Genomic DNA, 15,158 nt, shown 5'->3' with positions numbered 1-15,158 from the left:
AGACTATTTTAAATGAATTCATGCCCCCAGGAGTCTGAAGGTCCCCCAGTCAAGACACACAGATAAATCATACTGCCATAGGCAATAATAAAAAAAAAAAAACCAAGATCAACACAACACATAAATACAAAACATAGTTGTGGGTTACAATAAGTCAATTAATTAAAATCTATTGGAAATATGTTGGGCCTTACATGTTGTGGCGCCCCCTGCGGCCCATCAGTGTAATTACATTGTAGCATTCAGGCGTTTTTGTTTTTGTGTTTTTTTTGTTTTGTTTTGTTTTATTTTTTTATTTTTTACAGATGATGTTTGGGGAAGGCAAACAAGCAGTGGGGTGCTGCCATGAGTCAGATTAAAGCCCACATCAGCCTGCAACTCATAATCGCAGAAATAAAACCAGAAAGATACATTTTACAGATCCAGAGAGGGTCCTATAATAAAGATTTTACGATTGCTCAGTAGCGTTACAATCCTCCCTCAATTCTACACAAAATGATGTGCCGTCATGTTGTAGGTGCAAACAAACATGACAGGAGATGATCGATATGAAGATTATATTTATCTCTTTTGTACGTCACAAATGTCAACATATGACATATGAACAAAAGTTTTGTAGACTGGCAGATTGTCACTACAGATTGTACGGTTGCCGCGGTGCTTGTCTTTCATGCTCTTTCTCATGGCACTGGAATTTAAAAAATGTTTATATTTATAGCACCATTGTACTTTAAACTGAGAGCTCTTGCAGCTAATCATTGCACTGAAGCTGCTGTGGTTTAAATATGATTATATCTACACATCCATAAAATGCCTCAGGGACAGGCAGGTCCTACTGCTGCCATAAAGTAAACTTAGACCAGCACTGTCTTAGCTGCTGAGTGTAAAAATAAAAAGCACATTTTTGAATTACACACATAAGACAGTGTATTTAAAACCCACTAGCATCCTTAAAGGCATCAATGTATGAACCTTAATATAAAGACTGCTGAATGGACGAACAACCTACCATTTTTATTAGCTGTGCTAGAGGCATGGCTCCAGGATGTCAGTCAGTTTCATCTCTGGTCCCAACTGAAATATCGCAAGAATCATTGGATGAGTTGCTATAGAGTTTGGTACATTCATTCATGATCACCAGAGGATGAGGTCTTAGCTTGGCCATGCATTTGGTTAAGACGTTTATGGTCTTTGTGAGCATTGTGATCCCCTGGACCTTCCATCGTGTGCCATCATTAGCTCAGATTTGGTATTTCTCCAAAAAAATTGCTTTCCTTGACAATAATCCACCTCCCAGAACTGTCAGCGTCACTGTAGATGCTTTATCTTGGTCTGTTTAAAGAGCCTTATCAGCATGCTGCAGAAGTGAAAGATCAATGGGTCAATAAAACCAGTTCCCTTTGTGGAAAACCCAAGGTTCATAACAGCTCATGACAAACAACACTCTGATCAGTTTACGAGATACAGATACTGTGGGAAAGTTGGCATTTTGGAAAAAAAAAAAAAGATGTATACTTTTATCCTCTGGGTAACATAGATGTGCTCAGTGAATTCAATAGCAATCTGCCCATTAGACTTTGATATCTTCAAGTGGATATCATGGCCAGAGGCTGGTGAGAGTTGAGATCAGGAGGTCACTAAAAGATTTATGAAAGGCTGCAGAAAATTTGATCAGAATCTAGCAGTTTTAAAAATGACAATATGACCTGGGAGTGGGGTTAAAGGAGTCAAATTCATTATCTGGGGACTATGAATGCTGACAGCAAAACTCATGGAACGAAGTGGATTTGACACACATTGTAGTGGTTGTACAAATCTATATAAACCTCTTGATATCAAAATAGGCTTGCAAGTCTCAGTATTCACCTTCAAGTTTAGCTGCAGGTTCAGAAATCTTGATCCACATGACATTTATCAAATGTTAGCTTACACATTCTCATTGTTGAGGCTCTGATGTGGTGCAGACTTGACTGTTCTGATCCATGTTGTTCGCTGATATTAACAAAACAATGCAGACTTTCCTCTTGGCTGTGAAACCACTAGCGCCGACTGATGAACTCTATTTTCATATAGAAACACACAATAGACACGCACCATGCATTCGCACTCAGCCTGTGAACATCTGACCTATCAAGGGAGCCCTTGACACATGAGTCATGCATTCACACTGATTGGCCAATCGAATGATCAGTCAGGTACCCTCAAGGTAACTTGTGGAAATGAGATGACTTCACAGATGGCTGAGGAAGGAGAGTGAAGCTAACATGATCGCTTGAATAGTTGTCCATATATTATATATATATAGGTTACATATTTTTCCTCATCTTGCAGGTTTAGTTGACCTATGAGCCATGTAAGGGATGGGAATGGAGAATGAACAAATGTAGAATGAATGCCTTTATAGTCATATATATGTCAAATAACATATGGTGATATAAATATAAAAACTAAGTATAACAAAGTGAGGTATCAGTATTGCACATGAAGGTTGTATAAGGTGTGAGTAGACAGCAGTATGTATAAGTTTCTCAGTGGTATTTTGTGTTTAGTTTGGACATGGCCTTGGGAAAAGAAACTGGCTCTGAATCTTGAGGTGCGTGTTTTTGGCCGACCTGTAGAGCTTGCCAGAGGGCAACGGTTCAGAAAGATGTTGACCGGAGTGTGCTGGGTCTCTGATAATCTTGTTGGCTCTGCGGAGGTAGCATGAGGTGGCAATCTCCTCCCGACAGGGCAGTGGGCAGCCAGTGCTTTTTTTTCAGCTGATTTAACTACTCTCTGCGGGGCTTTTTTGTCTGCAGCGGAGCAGCCTGCATACCATATTGAGATGCAGTATGTGAGTGTGCTCTCAATTGTTGGCCGATAGAAGGCCACCAGGAGCTTGTTGTTCATCCTGAGCACTCTCAGGAAGTCAGGGACTCTGGGATCCTTGGATATGAAGACTCCCAGGAATCTAAAGGACTGTACCCTTTCAACAGATGACCAATTTATACAGAGCCAGGCCGGGTTTGTGTTCCACTTAATCCTAAAGTCTGGTATGATTTGTTTGGTCTTTGAGGTGTTCAGTTTAACGTTGTTCAGTGGACACCACACCAACAGTCTCTGTATCTCCTGCCCCTGAGATGAACCCAACGACAGTTGTGTCATCAGCAAATTTAATGATGGTGTTGGACAAGCGGGCGGGATGTTTTTATGCCATTGCAAATCAATGACGTCAAAACTCATGTCTCTATGCTGTTGGAGACTTGCAACTAGAAGAACTCATGGCAGAGAGGAAGAAGTGGTTCTAAACGTGGCCTCATTTCATGGAGAAAGACAACCACAGTGGTAGTTGTAACGTCTGGAATGTGATACTTCAAATATCTTCCCACTCAACGTAGACTTGTCACGTACCTGACGCACAAAGTGACACGGTTTCCCGACCCAGCAGTGAGCCTGTCAGTGTAACCAATATCAAGATTAAACATTGTTAAACAGTGGAGCTTTTGCACGCCTAAGTCACATGTATGCCTCTACAGTTGAATTGATGCTGAAAACCTGTGTAGGCTTTCTTTTTACCACACAGAAAGATGATCACTAACCAATTGATGGAGAATCAGATCAATAAGCAGAATCCATAACTGCAGTGGTATCAATCTTATCAATACCCTTCCTTAGACTTGGTCAATATACAGGGCTGCAGTATTCCATCATATAGCCTTTAATTTCCCGTCCTGATTGCAGGAATGCCTTCTTTTTCCTTATCCACCATCTCCACTGTTAAATATCTAAATTGTTCAGAGGAAGTCTTACACATTGAGTCCAGTCCAGTGGAATGAATAATCGGCCCTGATAATAGAAAACATTTCTATTAGGGATTAGCTGATGCCAGACCAGACAGTGTCTTTCCTGTAGATAAAGATGGCATTAGAGTTTAGAAAGGGGTCAATGGGATTCCCTCTAGCTGAAGAGTGTGGGGATTACTCAAGTCTGCAAAGAGCTGCTTTTCTTACAGATTATGCACAGTCTGTTCCCAGCAACGGAGCAACATATTCACAAGATTCAGGAGCAGCATTATTCGAAGGCCTATACTCCATCAAGGTCAAATAAGGTTATTGTGCAGCATCCATCAACCTGTACTCAGCTGAGCGGAGCAAAACAAGAATGAACTACCAACTAACTTGCACATCATTATCAGCAACATTTCATGAAAAAAAGTAAAGCATTTGCTAAATGTTTGGTGGTCTTGAAGAGGGTGGTTTATGATAACTACTGAAGTATATGTAGTCAAATGAATACTAATTTTAGAAAACATAGAGTCCTGAAAGACATTTTACTGCATGTGATAACCGGCTACCAATATTGGTCGGGAATATTAGTCATTAAAGTTTTCTTTGAAGAGAAAGCTTAAAAAGAGAACATCAAAGACACTAGAAGTATTTGTTATGGATGTGCCCACAAAAATTTCAGGACCCAAAAGCTGTGTGTAAAAGCAGGAGAAGATACACGGAACAAGCAGCCACAAATTTAAAATCACTGTTAACTTAAACACCAGCTAACTGTCTAAACCAGATACTTAAGGCTGAGGGTTTTCAGTTGAAAAGAAGTTCACTCCACTGGCTTATACTAAGACTTAGATAAGTGCGTAAAGATTGGTAATCAAGTCCTGATGGCAGACAGGATGTTAGAAACCTGTATATAAAAATGAACATATGCAGTTTAAGTTTGGACAGAAACACAAGTAAATTCACAGACATATATACATTTCCACAAGAAACACATTTGCAAGTGTGACAGCAATATTCCAGTGAAATAGGAGAATGTAACTACAGGTTTTTTAAAGCTCATCTGATTTGTATGCAGCATAGAATTTGAACATTATATTGCCAAGTCCAGTGTGAACAGGAGGAACAGAAAATCTCAAAATGTTCTGTTCTTCTCTGACTGTATTTGTTGCCTCATGATTAAACAACATTCAATGCTGCTCAATACATAACAGCTACAGAAGGGGTTTGCTTATAATGTAAATGTAAATAGAAAAGAACACTAAAATGTAGATAAGAGCAAATTAGCTGGCCCACTGTTGTGTGTTAAGCAAACTAAAGATAAGCATGCAGGCATAGCCATTATTGATCATTAAGTAAATATTAAACCCTGACCAATACAATAAACTTCATTTCTTTAGAGGATATATTGGTCAGCTCATTTTATTACAGATATTTACCATCCAATAAGTGCTAATATCAAAACACAGCATTATACAAAAGTAGATTTACGCTAAATAAAATACCATTAAAGTCAACTGTTTCAATGAACTGATGTAATTATTAACACTAAATTCTGTCGTTAAACATCTTGGCCTCCATTATATACATATCTTTGTCACAGGTTTTTCATATCTGCGTTTGACGGATCATTGCACGAAATGCTTGTTCATGTACCCAGTTTGTATTTTAGTTCTGGACGATATATCAACCTCAAAAAATGCAAATACTAACAAAACAACAAAATTTCAAAATTTATACTGTGTTCCCTCTTAATGTGCAGTATGAAGGCAAGGCCACTAGATGTCACCATTTACTTTAAGAACCGTTCATGAGCCACAAAGAAGGGCGGACCACAGCCACAGAGCTGTTCAGAAGAGGTGTATCTAATGCTCAACAGTTCATTCTCACCACGTACCAATTTCTATCCGGAGTCTTTTTTAATGTGCCATGGTCACCACTGATGCAGGCATCACGTCGGTTGCTTTTCGTGGGTCTTGTCTGCAAAACACACATCTCAATCTTACATTTAAACAGACACAGTGATATATATATATAAAAAAAGACCCTTCACCTTCAGACAAAGATCTTTCACAGGTGCTCTCGTGTCAGCTGTTGAGCTGTTGACCTTCCTCTTCAGGCCGTTAAATGCTTCATTTCTCCAGCTGATTTAAAGTACCTGACTGCTCTTCTAAACTGATTAAATGTGGACACTGAGCACACTGTCAGTATTGTTGTAGATCTGCAGAGAATTTCAACCTCCAGGTCATGTGGTTGTGAGAAGGAAAAACACTAATGTACAAATTCTGTTCTGCACAGTCTGAGGCTCTGAATTACTTTCATCATCCTTATCCAACAACATAGGATAACCTTTCAACTTATTTATTTAAAATCTATTTACAGGCTGTGGGCAAATAATTACTTAAAGAATGCAGTGATAATCCAATTGGCTGTTCAAATATTTCGCAGTGTAACTTACTTATGCACCTCATTCCAAAAGGTTTTCACAAAGGTAGCCTCCTTCAAACAAAATGTTTAAGTGAAAGTTTGCAGAAAGTTTGTTTGAGTTAGTGTCCATTCCAAGCACATCTTCAGGGTAGGATGTTTGGATTGAAATATGGAAAACACTTCAGTTTGTGTATTTCTTTTCTGGCTTAGATGCTTCTGGCCTTTTTAAGAAGGCTCATTTTCCTGCATGATGCATTCATGCCACAACATCGACAAGTATTTTTGTGTCATACCTCCCACTCAGGCAGATATCACAATACCAGTGACACAGTTTCCATGCCTGCTGTCAAGGACACCGCTGACAACAGCAGAAGCGACTTTCACATGTCTGTACTGTACCCTGCTCTCAGCCGCAAATGCTGTTAGACTGGCTGATCTCTTTTCCCACAGCAAGTTCAGTTCATGCGGGGAAAAAAAGCCAGTAGCAAAGGTGCCATCCCCGATAAATGGTATGAAATGACGACGCAAATGTTTGCTGCATTGAAAAAGAAAGATCGGTGCCAGAGACTGATGCTGGCAGTTGAGACAGGAACTCTGCAGACTCTTGTTCCCCTTCCTCTCAAGCATAGTCAGGGGGTGAACGCCTGTTTGAAGCTCTCCCCCTGGGCTCCAGGGTTCTGTGGGATCCGGGTGTGCTGACACTGTTAGCACGCCTGATATGAGAGCCTGATCAAAGCTGGCTCATTCTGCCTGACCGATTTCCACAGGATTAAGGATTAGGGAGACAGGAAGCTGGGAGAGGCACAGAGACAATCTGGGAGAGACAAAAAGGGATAGTAAGGGTTATGGAGAGTGAACGGGTTGGAAAAAATGCTGAAGGAGACAGAGGGGTCATAAGGCACTGGCAGAGAACATCTTGAGAAACAGAACAGATAATACAGTCAGTGAAGTGATTTACAAAACAAATAAATCAGTCCACTAATACGCAGAATACAGGGTACAGGCTTTTCTGTGAAGCGTGTCTTTTGGAGTGATTTAAAAGGAAATCTTTAGCTGCTTTAGTGGCTGGACCTTCTTCTGTTACCAACCAAAGTTCTCCCAGAGGACCCAGCTGTGCTGTGGCTCATGCAGTGTTAAGTCCGACACAGAGCTGGGAGACAAACCCTGCTGTGTTTTCATGGTGAAATATTGAAATCAATTCTAAAACTAACAGGCAGCCAGCATTGAGCTGCTTAACGGGGGGTGATCTTTTGTTCTTCATTTGCTTTATTTGTCTTGCAGCTGCAGTTTTTGCAAATGGAAGGGAATCTGCTTGAAATTGTAGTCAAACAAATGAAAAAATTTATGTTTTTAAGGTTTCCAAATGATAAGCACAAAAGTCTATGAGCTGGACAATCTCAAAAACCTTTCAAGAAGTATGGTGGTTGTTTTAGGAACAATATTCAAGAGCCTGTTGGATTCATATTTCACATTTTAAATATGGGGCTGCATAATACCAGAGTAACTACTCACTGCTGCTCACAGTAGCTGCCACTCGCTTGTTAGCTCAGTCAGTCGCGCAGCTAGCAGCTACTAGTTGACTCTGACCGGATTGCACACAGTACATAAACGCCTTTGATAGAACATCAACATCATTCTTTTTTCATATTCTGTATATAATTTTAGTTAAATTGTGTATGTTTTAAACAAGAATTCTTACATATCGCACCTTTCTTATCTGGTTATTACATCTTCTTGCTCAGGACAGAGGACTAAACCTTTCGTATTCAAATAAACCAAATCTAGGGTTTGTGATATTATGCTTGTTCATTGCATTGTGTCACAGCTCACACTCTTAAGCAACGCATTTTCACCATTTGGTGAATGCTTTGTGTCCTTCCGTACTGCACAGAAGCAAACAGGACATTTAAACGGCTACACAAAACAAATATGGAGGAGAGGGAAAATGAAATACAAAGGGGTTATTTAGAAAAGGGCAACTTTAACTGGGGCTATTTCCATCATCAAGTCTGACACGGAAGGAAACATTATATTAAACAGGCCCTTCCGTGTCATAAAATTTTACTTCCACCAAGCAGACTATGTTTTTACATAACCTGATTTTACATACAGTGTATGTTGGTTGGTTGGTTTGCCAGCAGGATTACACAAAACCTTCTGAACGGATTTCCACGAAACTTGGATGGAGGGTGGGTCACCGTCCAGAACAAACTCCATTAACTTCTAGAGTGGATCTGGATAAAGGGAGGGCTCCAGGAATTTTATCTCACTCTTTTTAACATTGTGAGACGTCACAGTTGAGGGCATTTCTCAAAATTTTTGTAAATATTTTCAGGGAATGGTCCATGTATCTTGATGAAAGGTATCCGGGTTATTTGGTCTGTGAGCAAGTACAATTTGATGCTTAAATTATTGTTAAATTACGGCTCCTTTAAAATGTACAGCAATACAAAGCTATTGAGTTTGACATTGGATTAGGCTTGATTGAATAAACGGAGACTGTTGGGCTGTGGCGAAATATACTATACTAGATTTTAGTCATGTCCCACAGCCCAAACATCACACATGTTAATGTTTCATTCACACCTGGAGATCATGACAGGTTTGACATTTGAAGGTGAGATGTCAACAACAGCTGTTGAGCCATGGAGGAAAACGCTAATTCAGAGGCTTTTGTACGTGACATCTGGTCTGAACAGGCGCGCTCTTTATTTCCTCTGTGTATCAAAAAGGGCTCAAAAACAAGGCGCTGTTGACTCTCAGGTGTGGTAAAATATGACTGATCAAATAGGGGCATCCTGATGTGGGTTTTTTGGTGGTTACTTTGGCAAGAGTCAGTTTCATATACTTGAGTAATGTTATGTTCTTGCACTATTGCTCGTGGTTACAATTTTGGAGAAGTTCAGCTCCGTCTGCACGCAGTGAAACCGAAAGATGATACAATTTTGAAGAATTAAACTAAGGAGGTAGGTGATTGCAAGTTAGGACTGAGCGGTAATTAAATGATATACGTTGAACTGGGTAATAGGGATAAAGAGACACGGTGAGGGGAGACACTGACAAGGAGAAAGAATGGGGACAATAAACCACCTGCCTGCCAGACCGGATTAAAAGGGCTGCATGAAAGGTCAGGGAGAGGCAGAGTTGTTCACCCCCACCAGATGTGCACTCTCGCTGGCCTATAGCCGATTAATTATCTCATAGTTCATCACACCAGGGTTGGCGTCCAGGCAATTACATTACACTACACACCCTGAGCAACCTGATCTGGGGATTTTTTCCTGCTGGACAGTGTGTGTGTGTGTGTGTGTGTGTGTGTGTGTGTGTGTGTGTCAGGAGGAGGGGAGGAGTCTCTTTACACACTGTAGGCATCCATAATGACAAAGCGATAATTCACATCATGTTCCAGCTCTGTGATTGCAGCGTTTCTGTGAGTTCACGCATGTGTGTGGCTGCAGTCAAGCAAAAACACATTCTCTCTTCCCTTTTTTTTTTTCTTGCTGTTCCCAAAAAATTACAAGAAGTGAAAGATACACATGAAAAAAGCACCACCCATTGACACCCCGTGGCATGCTGCCTCATTTGCCCGAGCTTCTATCAATTCTTAGTTATAGCCAATAGCAATAAAGGAAGTGGTCCCACTGTCACAGACACAGTTGGCACGGAAACAGCACATTACACCATCATCCAATCCCCCTCCCATTCCTTTGTCGTCATTTCTCCCCTCCCCTCGCTTCCTCTCCCCTCCTCCTCCTCCTCTTCCTCCTCCTCCTCCTCCTCCTCCTCTCTCCCTCCCTCTCTCCCTCTCTCCCTATCTTGTATGTTTTTTCAGTCATCAATGAAATCACAACCAATCCTGCTGCTGGCCTGTCAGCGAGCACATAATACCTCAAGAAACAGATCTGCTCATGCTCTCACCTCCATTCTAGCTGGCAGGGCTCGGGTTCCTTAATGGCCAATGTATATTTTATCATTACAGCATGAAATAAAGATACACTGGATGCTGTAGCTGCCCCATCACAGCCTATTTTTTTTCTCACCCTCTCTCTCCCTCTGTTACTCTCATGATTTAATCCTGACCATTTCCCCCTTCTCTCTCTATCCCTGCTGACTCCTCCCTCCATTTCTGTCCTGCACTCCCTCTCTCTGCCTCTCTGTCTCTGACACACTCACACACACGCACACATATATACACGCCCTCCACCCCCATCGCTGCAGTGTCTCAACTGCCTTGGAGCAAACAAGAGAGGATATAGAACACAGACGTTAATAAGACAGAGAACGCTGGGTGCTGGAAGAGAGACAGAGATGTACGTGAGTGTGTGTGTGACTGTGAATATGAGGAAGAAATGAAGATGAAGCAGCAGGACTAAAGGTGGATTGCACACAGCCTTTCTCTCCCTGCAAGGGCTTGTCTGCAGTATCCTTTGTAAATGGATGCTGGCTTGTGAGCACGGTAAGCCTGTCTTCTCTCAACAGTATCACAGCTGTATTTTTTTGTAATCACAGCCAGGCTGACCTGCTTTGGACACAGATGCTTTTTCGTTATATGCATTCTGCATAGTATGTTTTCATGATAAAATGGAGAAGGTGATGGTCAGAGATGGCACCAAGGCAGGCAGGCAGGCTGTCCAGTCCCCTCCTCCACCCTGCTAGCTCTGTGCCAACGGACGCTGCTATCCTCTGCTTGCAATTTGACTCATCATCTCCCAAGAGCATCCTCAGTTCTTACCGAATGCTTTTATCTGAACACGGTGCTTAGTTCATGTAATTACTGTATGTAGGACAAGTGAAGGATGCATCAAAGAATTGTGTGCGTGTGTATGTGAGTGTGTGTGTGTGTGTGTGTGTGTGTGTGTGTGTATGTGTGTGTGTGTGTGTGTGTTTGCGGGCATGTCTCAGTGCTCTGTCCAGGCCATCAGCTATGAAAACGAAAGAGAGGCATGAGCGAGTACAATCTCACATGTTAAGGTGTTCAGTACTTACAACTGACTTTACGAGACGTTGAATTTGCAGTGGGAGGGTGTGCAGAATCCAGCTGAGCTTGGCTCTGCGGGCACTGGGATAAGCAGGCACATTTTGGCCTGACAGCGGAGCTGGCTGTCCGTTGTTCTACGTGGGAAAATTTACATCGTCGTTCATGAATAATCTCGAAGCTGGGATTTATTCGGTTCATCTGTCTGTGTGTGTTTATGAGTGTAAAATGGTGATCGGAGGGGGAAGAGGGAGAAAGCAGAGGGCGTTTGTTACTCAGCAGGCAAAAACATGATCTGTGACATTTTCTGTTTCATCTTTCATATTCTGAAAAGAGCGTTGGTGTGTTTCTTTTTTTTTTTCAAAGGCGGTTGGGATTGGTCATGTAGCATCAGGAGAGCATGTGTATTTGTGTGTACTGTATGTGTGTTTGTGTTACACGCTTGAGAGAGAAAGAGAACCAGTGTAGGGAGGGGTCGAGGGGCTGGGGGGTTTGAGGCAGATGGGGCAGAGGGGCGGAGGTTGATGCAGCAGAGAGCAAGTGAGAGAGAGAGAAAGAAGGAAAGAGAAGATTTGGAACAGATTGGATGAAAAAGAAAAAGAGAGAGAGAAACAGAGAGAGAGAGGGAGTGAGAGAGGCAGGAGGGTGGAGGAGGAGGGGGGCGTGATAATTTCACGGTGGTAGAAAGACGTGTTTTTCTGAGCATGTGACAGAGAAAGAATGCTGGATGTGTCTGTGATAGTTCCATGGAGGCCCTCAGACATCTGTGCATCAAGGCAAAGATGGAGATGGTGTATGAATTCCACCAGGCCTTTATCTCTTGAGCTCCACTGATAGTGAAATGGATCAGGAATATTAGACTGATACTTATGCTGTGTCATGTTGCCTGACGGAGGTTTGTGAGAAAAACTGTACAGGAATATTGATCACTGTCATGGTGTCATAATGACAGATTGGGATAACCCTTTGTGGGCAGCTGCAAGCTGAAAATGTTTTGGACAAAGTACAAAACGTCTTTTCTCAGCATATGTGCTCACCATTACCTGAGATGCATTTGACTAAGGGGACAATAAAGTATATTGTATCGTATCGTATCATGTCGTATTGTATCGTGTCGTGTCGCATCATATCGTAACGACTACAAATAAAAACTAGCCTATTTGACTATTTCTGGCATATTTACAATGATTTTCATCATATTATATATATACTGTCCTTTATAAAATATTAAAATAAACTATATATAAACTAAATATATATTATTTGTGTATTTTAAGTAGGAACTGGACAGTAAACATACTGGTTTTAGTAAACTTCCAGTTGTGATTCAAGGTGGCAACCAGAATCTGCTGTTACTTAATTCTTCATGATCTCAAGTGAAGATGCAGGTCTTGTCTCTGCTGTGTCAGTTACTGAGAGGAAGACAAAACTGTGGCTTACATTATCAGAGCCAGAATCAAACTGGGTGGGCAACATTTTGCAATATTTTGCACCCACAGTTATTTGGGCATCTTTGATGATTTCCTTTCTTAGTATCAACTACTACAGTCTCAGTCCCTGGCTGGTAACCATCTGTAGACAAAATGAGGTCACATTCACTGTGACAGAAGGTCTAATCAGCCCTGAAAGATGCATTAATAACTGTTTCACCTTTTCATTTAAGCTGCAAAATGTTTTCTTCAGCAACATGTCAAAAAAAAAAAGAAAAAAAAAAGAGTCAGGTCATGATGACCTTGGCTTTAAAATCATGGATGAGCGACCTCCAGTGTGAAATATAAAGGTTAATCACATGCTTACATACTGGGTCTTTCACCAAGTTTCAAACACAAACACATGCTTTCACACACTGACAAAATGTCAACACACCCTTATACCAACTGAACATAGTTTTGTGTTTTTTTGTTTTTTTTTAAGACAAACACACAATCCTCAACATGAATTCTTAAACCAATGGAATACACATCACCTAAATTAAGCATGCAATCTTCTAATGTTTCATCCCCCTTTTTGTTCAAATGGTATTATGCAGTATGCTTCTACTCAACTGACCTTTATGCATATCAAAACAAGAGCAACAGTGTGACAAAACCTATGCCGACTTGACCTCCTTCCACCTCTTTTGTTAGTTGCTACATCCACTCCACTGGGTGACATAATGCCAAGGGACAGCGGGGACAGACTTGGGTTTAAAGTGACAGTGGCTGTTGAAGTAGTAGCTCTCCAATGTCAACGTCCAGTACACTTTTCGCCATCCTTAACCTTGTAGGTGAGCCCACCGTTGACTTGGACAATTAACTCAGCTCCATTACAGTTAAGTACCAAGGGGGGCCAAGCCGGATTCCCTCAGCTGCCTACTTAATACAATGATTAATCTAAGATGTCATTTATTTTCCAGGGAGGGAGTAAGAGAGTAAGACAAGTCTTATACATTTGCTTTAGTGGTTGCAAGGAATCACATGAAAATTGATCTCAAACATGAGGATATGAAATAACCTATAAAACCATGGCATAAAACCATAAAGTTCAGGTCTCCTGGTTGTTTTGTTACTCTGCATGTTCAGACAGGTTTGATTCAGCTGACTCAGCATTTGTGTTTGTTTTGGGTCTCTGATCCTGGCCAGGTACTAGGACAAAGTGTCACTCCACACTGACGGCTGTAAGACACTGTCTCTTTTAGACAGGCACTGATGTAGAGGGGACTAATAAATTAGTTAACGGCAAAGCCTCAGCGAGGAGAGCTGTCGGTCTAATTGAATGAAATCTTAGGGTGGGACTCTGTGAATGAGTACAGATTCATTTTTGTTTTGGTGTTACATAAAATAACATCAACTCAGTTCATCCCTCTCTTTCTCTTTGCCCTCCTTTCTAATCTTTGCTGGTAGACACATACAGGGGCCTGTCTGTTTCCCTGAGGCCCGGGCAAGTGAGAGGGCCTTACTTCCAGCACTCAAATCTGAGAGGGCAGAGCGGAGGGGTCTAACAGAGCAACTTTGTGTTCCACTGCACACACATAACAGCGGTCATATGACAACAAGGAGTTGGACGGGGGGGGCGATGAGGGAGTGTATGGCCTACTACTAACTGGTGAGAGATGTTGGTCTTCTCTGAAAGAAATGAGTGTGTATATATCGTATCGGTGTGTATCTGTGTGCCTGCATGGGTAAGCACACGTCACATGCCCACATACAGTTCATGCTGTATATATATTGTAGCCTTTCAGAAATAACGCCAAATAAAAAAAGTTTATAGCACAACAATTAGCTTGTTTTGATGAGGGCGTGCAGGTCTGCTTTCCCAAGCAAATACCTGGAATTGGAGTGAAGCTGGTGGTGCATGTCAGTGACCTTTTAAGTCCACTGGGATCCTTGCTTTCTGATTTGGCCATTAAGTTTTTATAATAAATCACAGAAAAGTGTTTGTGCAGAGTATTCCATGTAACATGCAGCATGAGTGGTTTTATCTGTCTGAACAGGTGACATTCTCTCATTTATGTCTTCTCTCTCCCTTCCACACACATTTATCCTGTTCATACAACACATACAGTTAAACTATCCTGCCGTTGTCGGAAGGCATCTGTCAGGGGCAATTAGAGCTGAAATTCTTATAATTTTTTTCATTATTGATTAAACTGCCGATTATTTTTTACAATTAATTGAAGGATTATTTATACTGTAAAATGTCACACAATTGTGAAAATGCTCATCACAGTTTCCCAGAGGTCAAAATTCACATCTTCAATGTACAAGTCTGTCCACTCAAACACAAAGACACTTTCTTTGCTGACAAATAATTAAGACAATCAGCAAATCTTTACATTTAAGAGGCTGTAAATAAAAAATGTTGGCATTTTGTCTTTGAAATGACTGAAACAATAAATCAATTATCAAAATAGGTGCAGATTCTATTAACTGACAAACCGATTAATCAGCTATCTGTAGCAACAATACAACAAGACTTTCCATAATCTAATTAACATATGGTCAGCTTTTATAGAA

The 15,158-nt window shown here is 41.1% G+C and overlaps 1 protein-coding gene and 1 long non-coding RNA gene across 11 annotated transcripts in view; one reads left to right on the top strand and one right to left on the bottom strand.

The window, feature by feature from the left end:
• Positions 1-2,465: 2,465 nt before the first annotated feature.
• Positions 2,466-15,158, bottom strand: part of LOC119030136 — a 51,177-nt gene continuing 38,484 nt past the window's right edge. For 3 of the 10 annotated variants that reach the window (XR_005078178.1, XR_005078179.1, XR_005078175.1), the window contains one exon: positions 5,168-7,002. This is a non-coding gene — a long non-coding RNA (uncharacterized LOC119030136). Of the gene's footprint in view, positions 2,808-2,866; positions 3,433-4,241; positions 4,669-5,167; positions 7,003-11,174; positions 11,369-15,158 lie in introns of those variants that run through there. The other 7 variants (XR_005078177.1, XR_005078182.1, XR_005078184.1 and 4 more) reach the window with 7 other exon arrangements.
• Positions 10,097-15,158, top strand: part of gnaz (guanine nucleotide binding protein (G protein), alpha z polypeptide) — a 31,010-nt gene continuing 25,948 nt past the window's right edge. Inside the window, exon 1 of the mRNA XM_037117518.1 lies at positions 10,097-10,644. The gene's annotated coding sequence lies outside the window, so the exon portion shown is untranslated. The remainder of the gene's footprint in view (positions 10,645-15,158) is intronic.

Source organism: Acanthopagrus latus, chromosome 12 (genome assembly GCF_904848185.1).
Source record: "Acanthopagrus latus isolate v.2019 chromosome 12, fAcaLat1.1, whole genome shotgun sequence".
NCBI lineage: Eukaryota > Metazoa > Chordata > Actinopteri > Spariformes > Sparidae > Acanthopagrus > Acanthopagrus latus.
The sequence above is the reverse complement of the archived record's forward strand: the minus strand, read 5'-3'. Positions and strand labels throughout refer to the sequence as shown.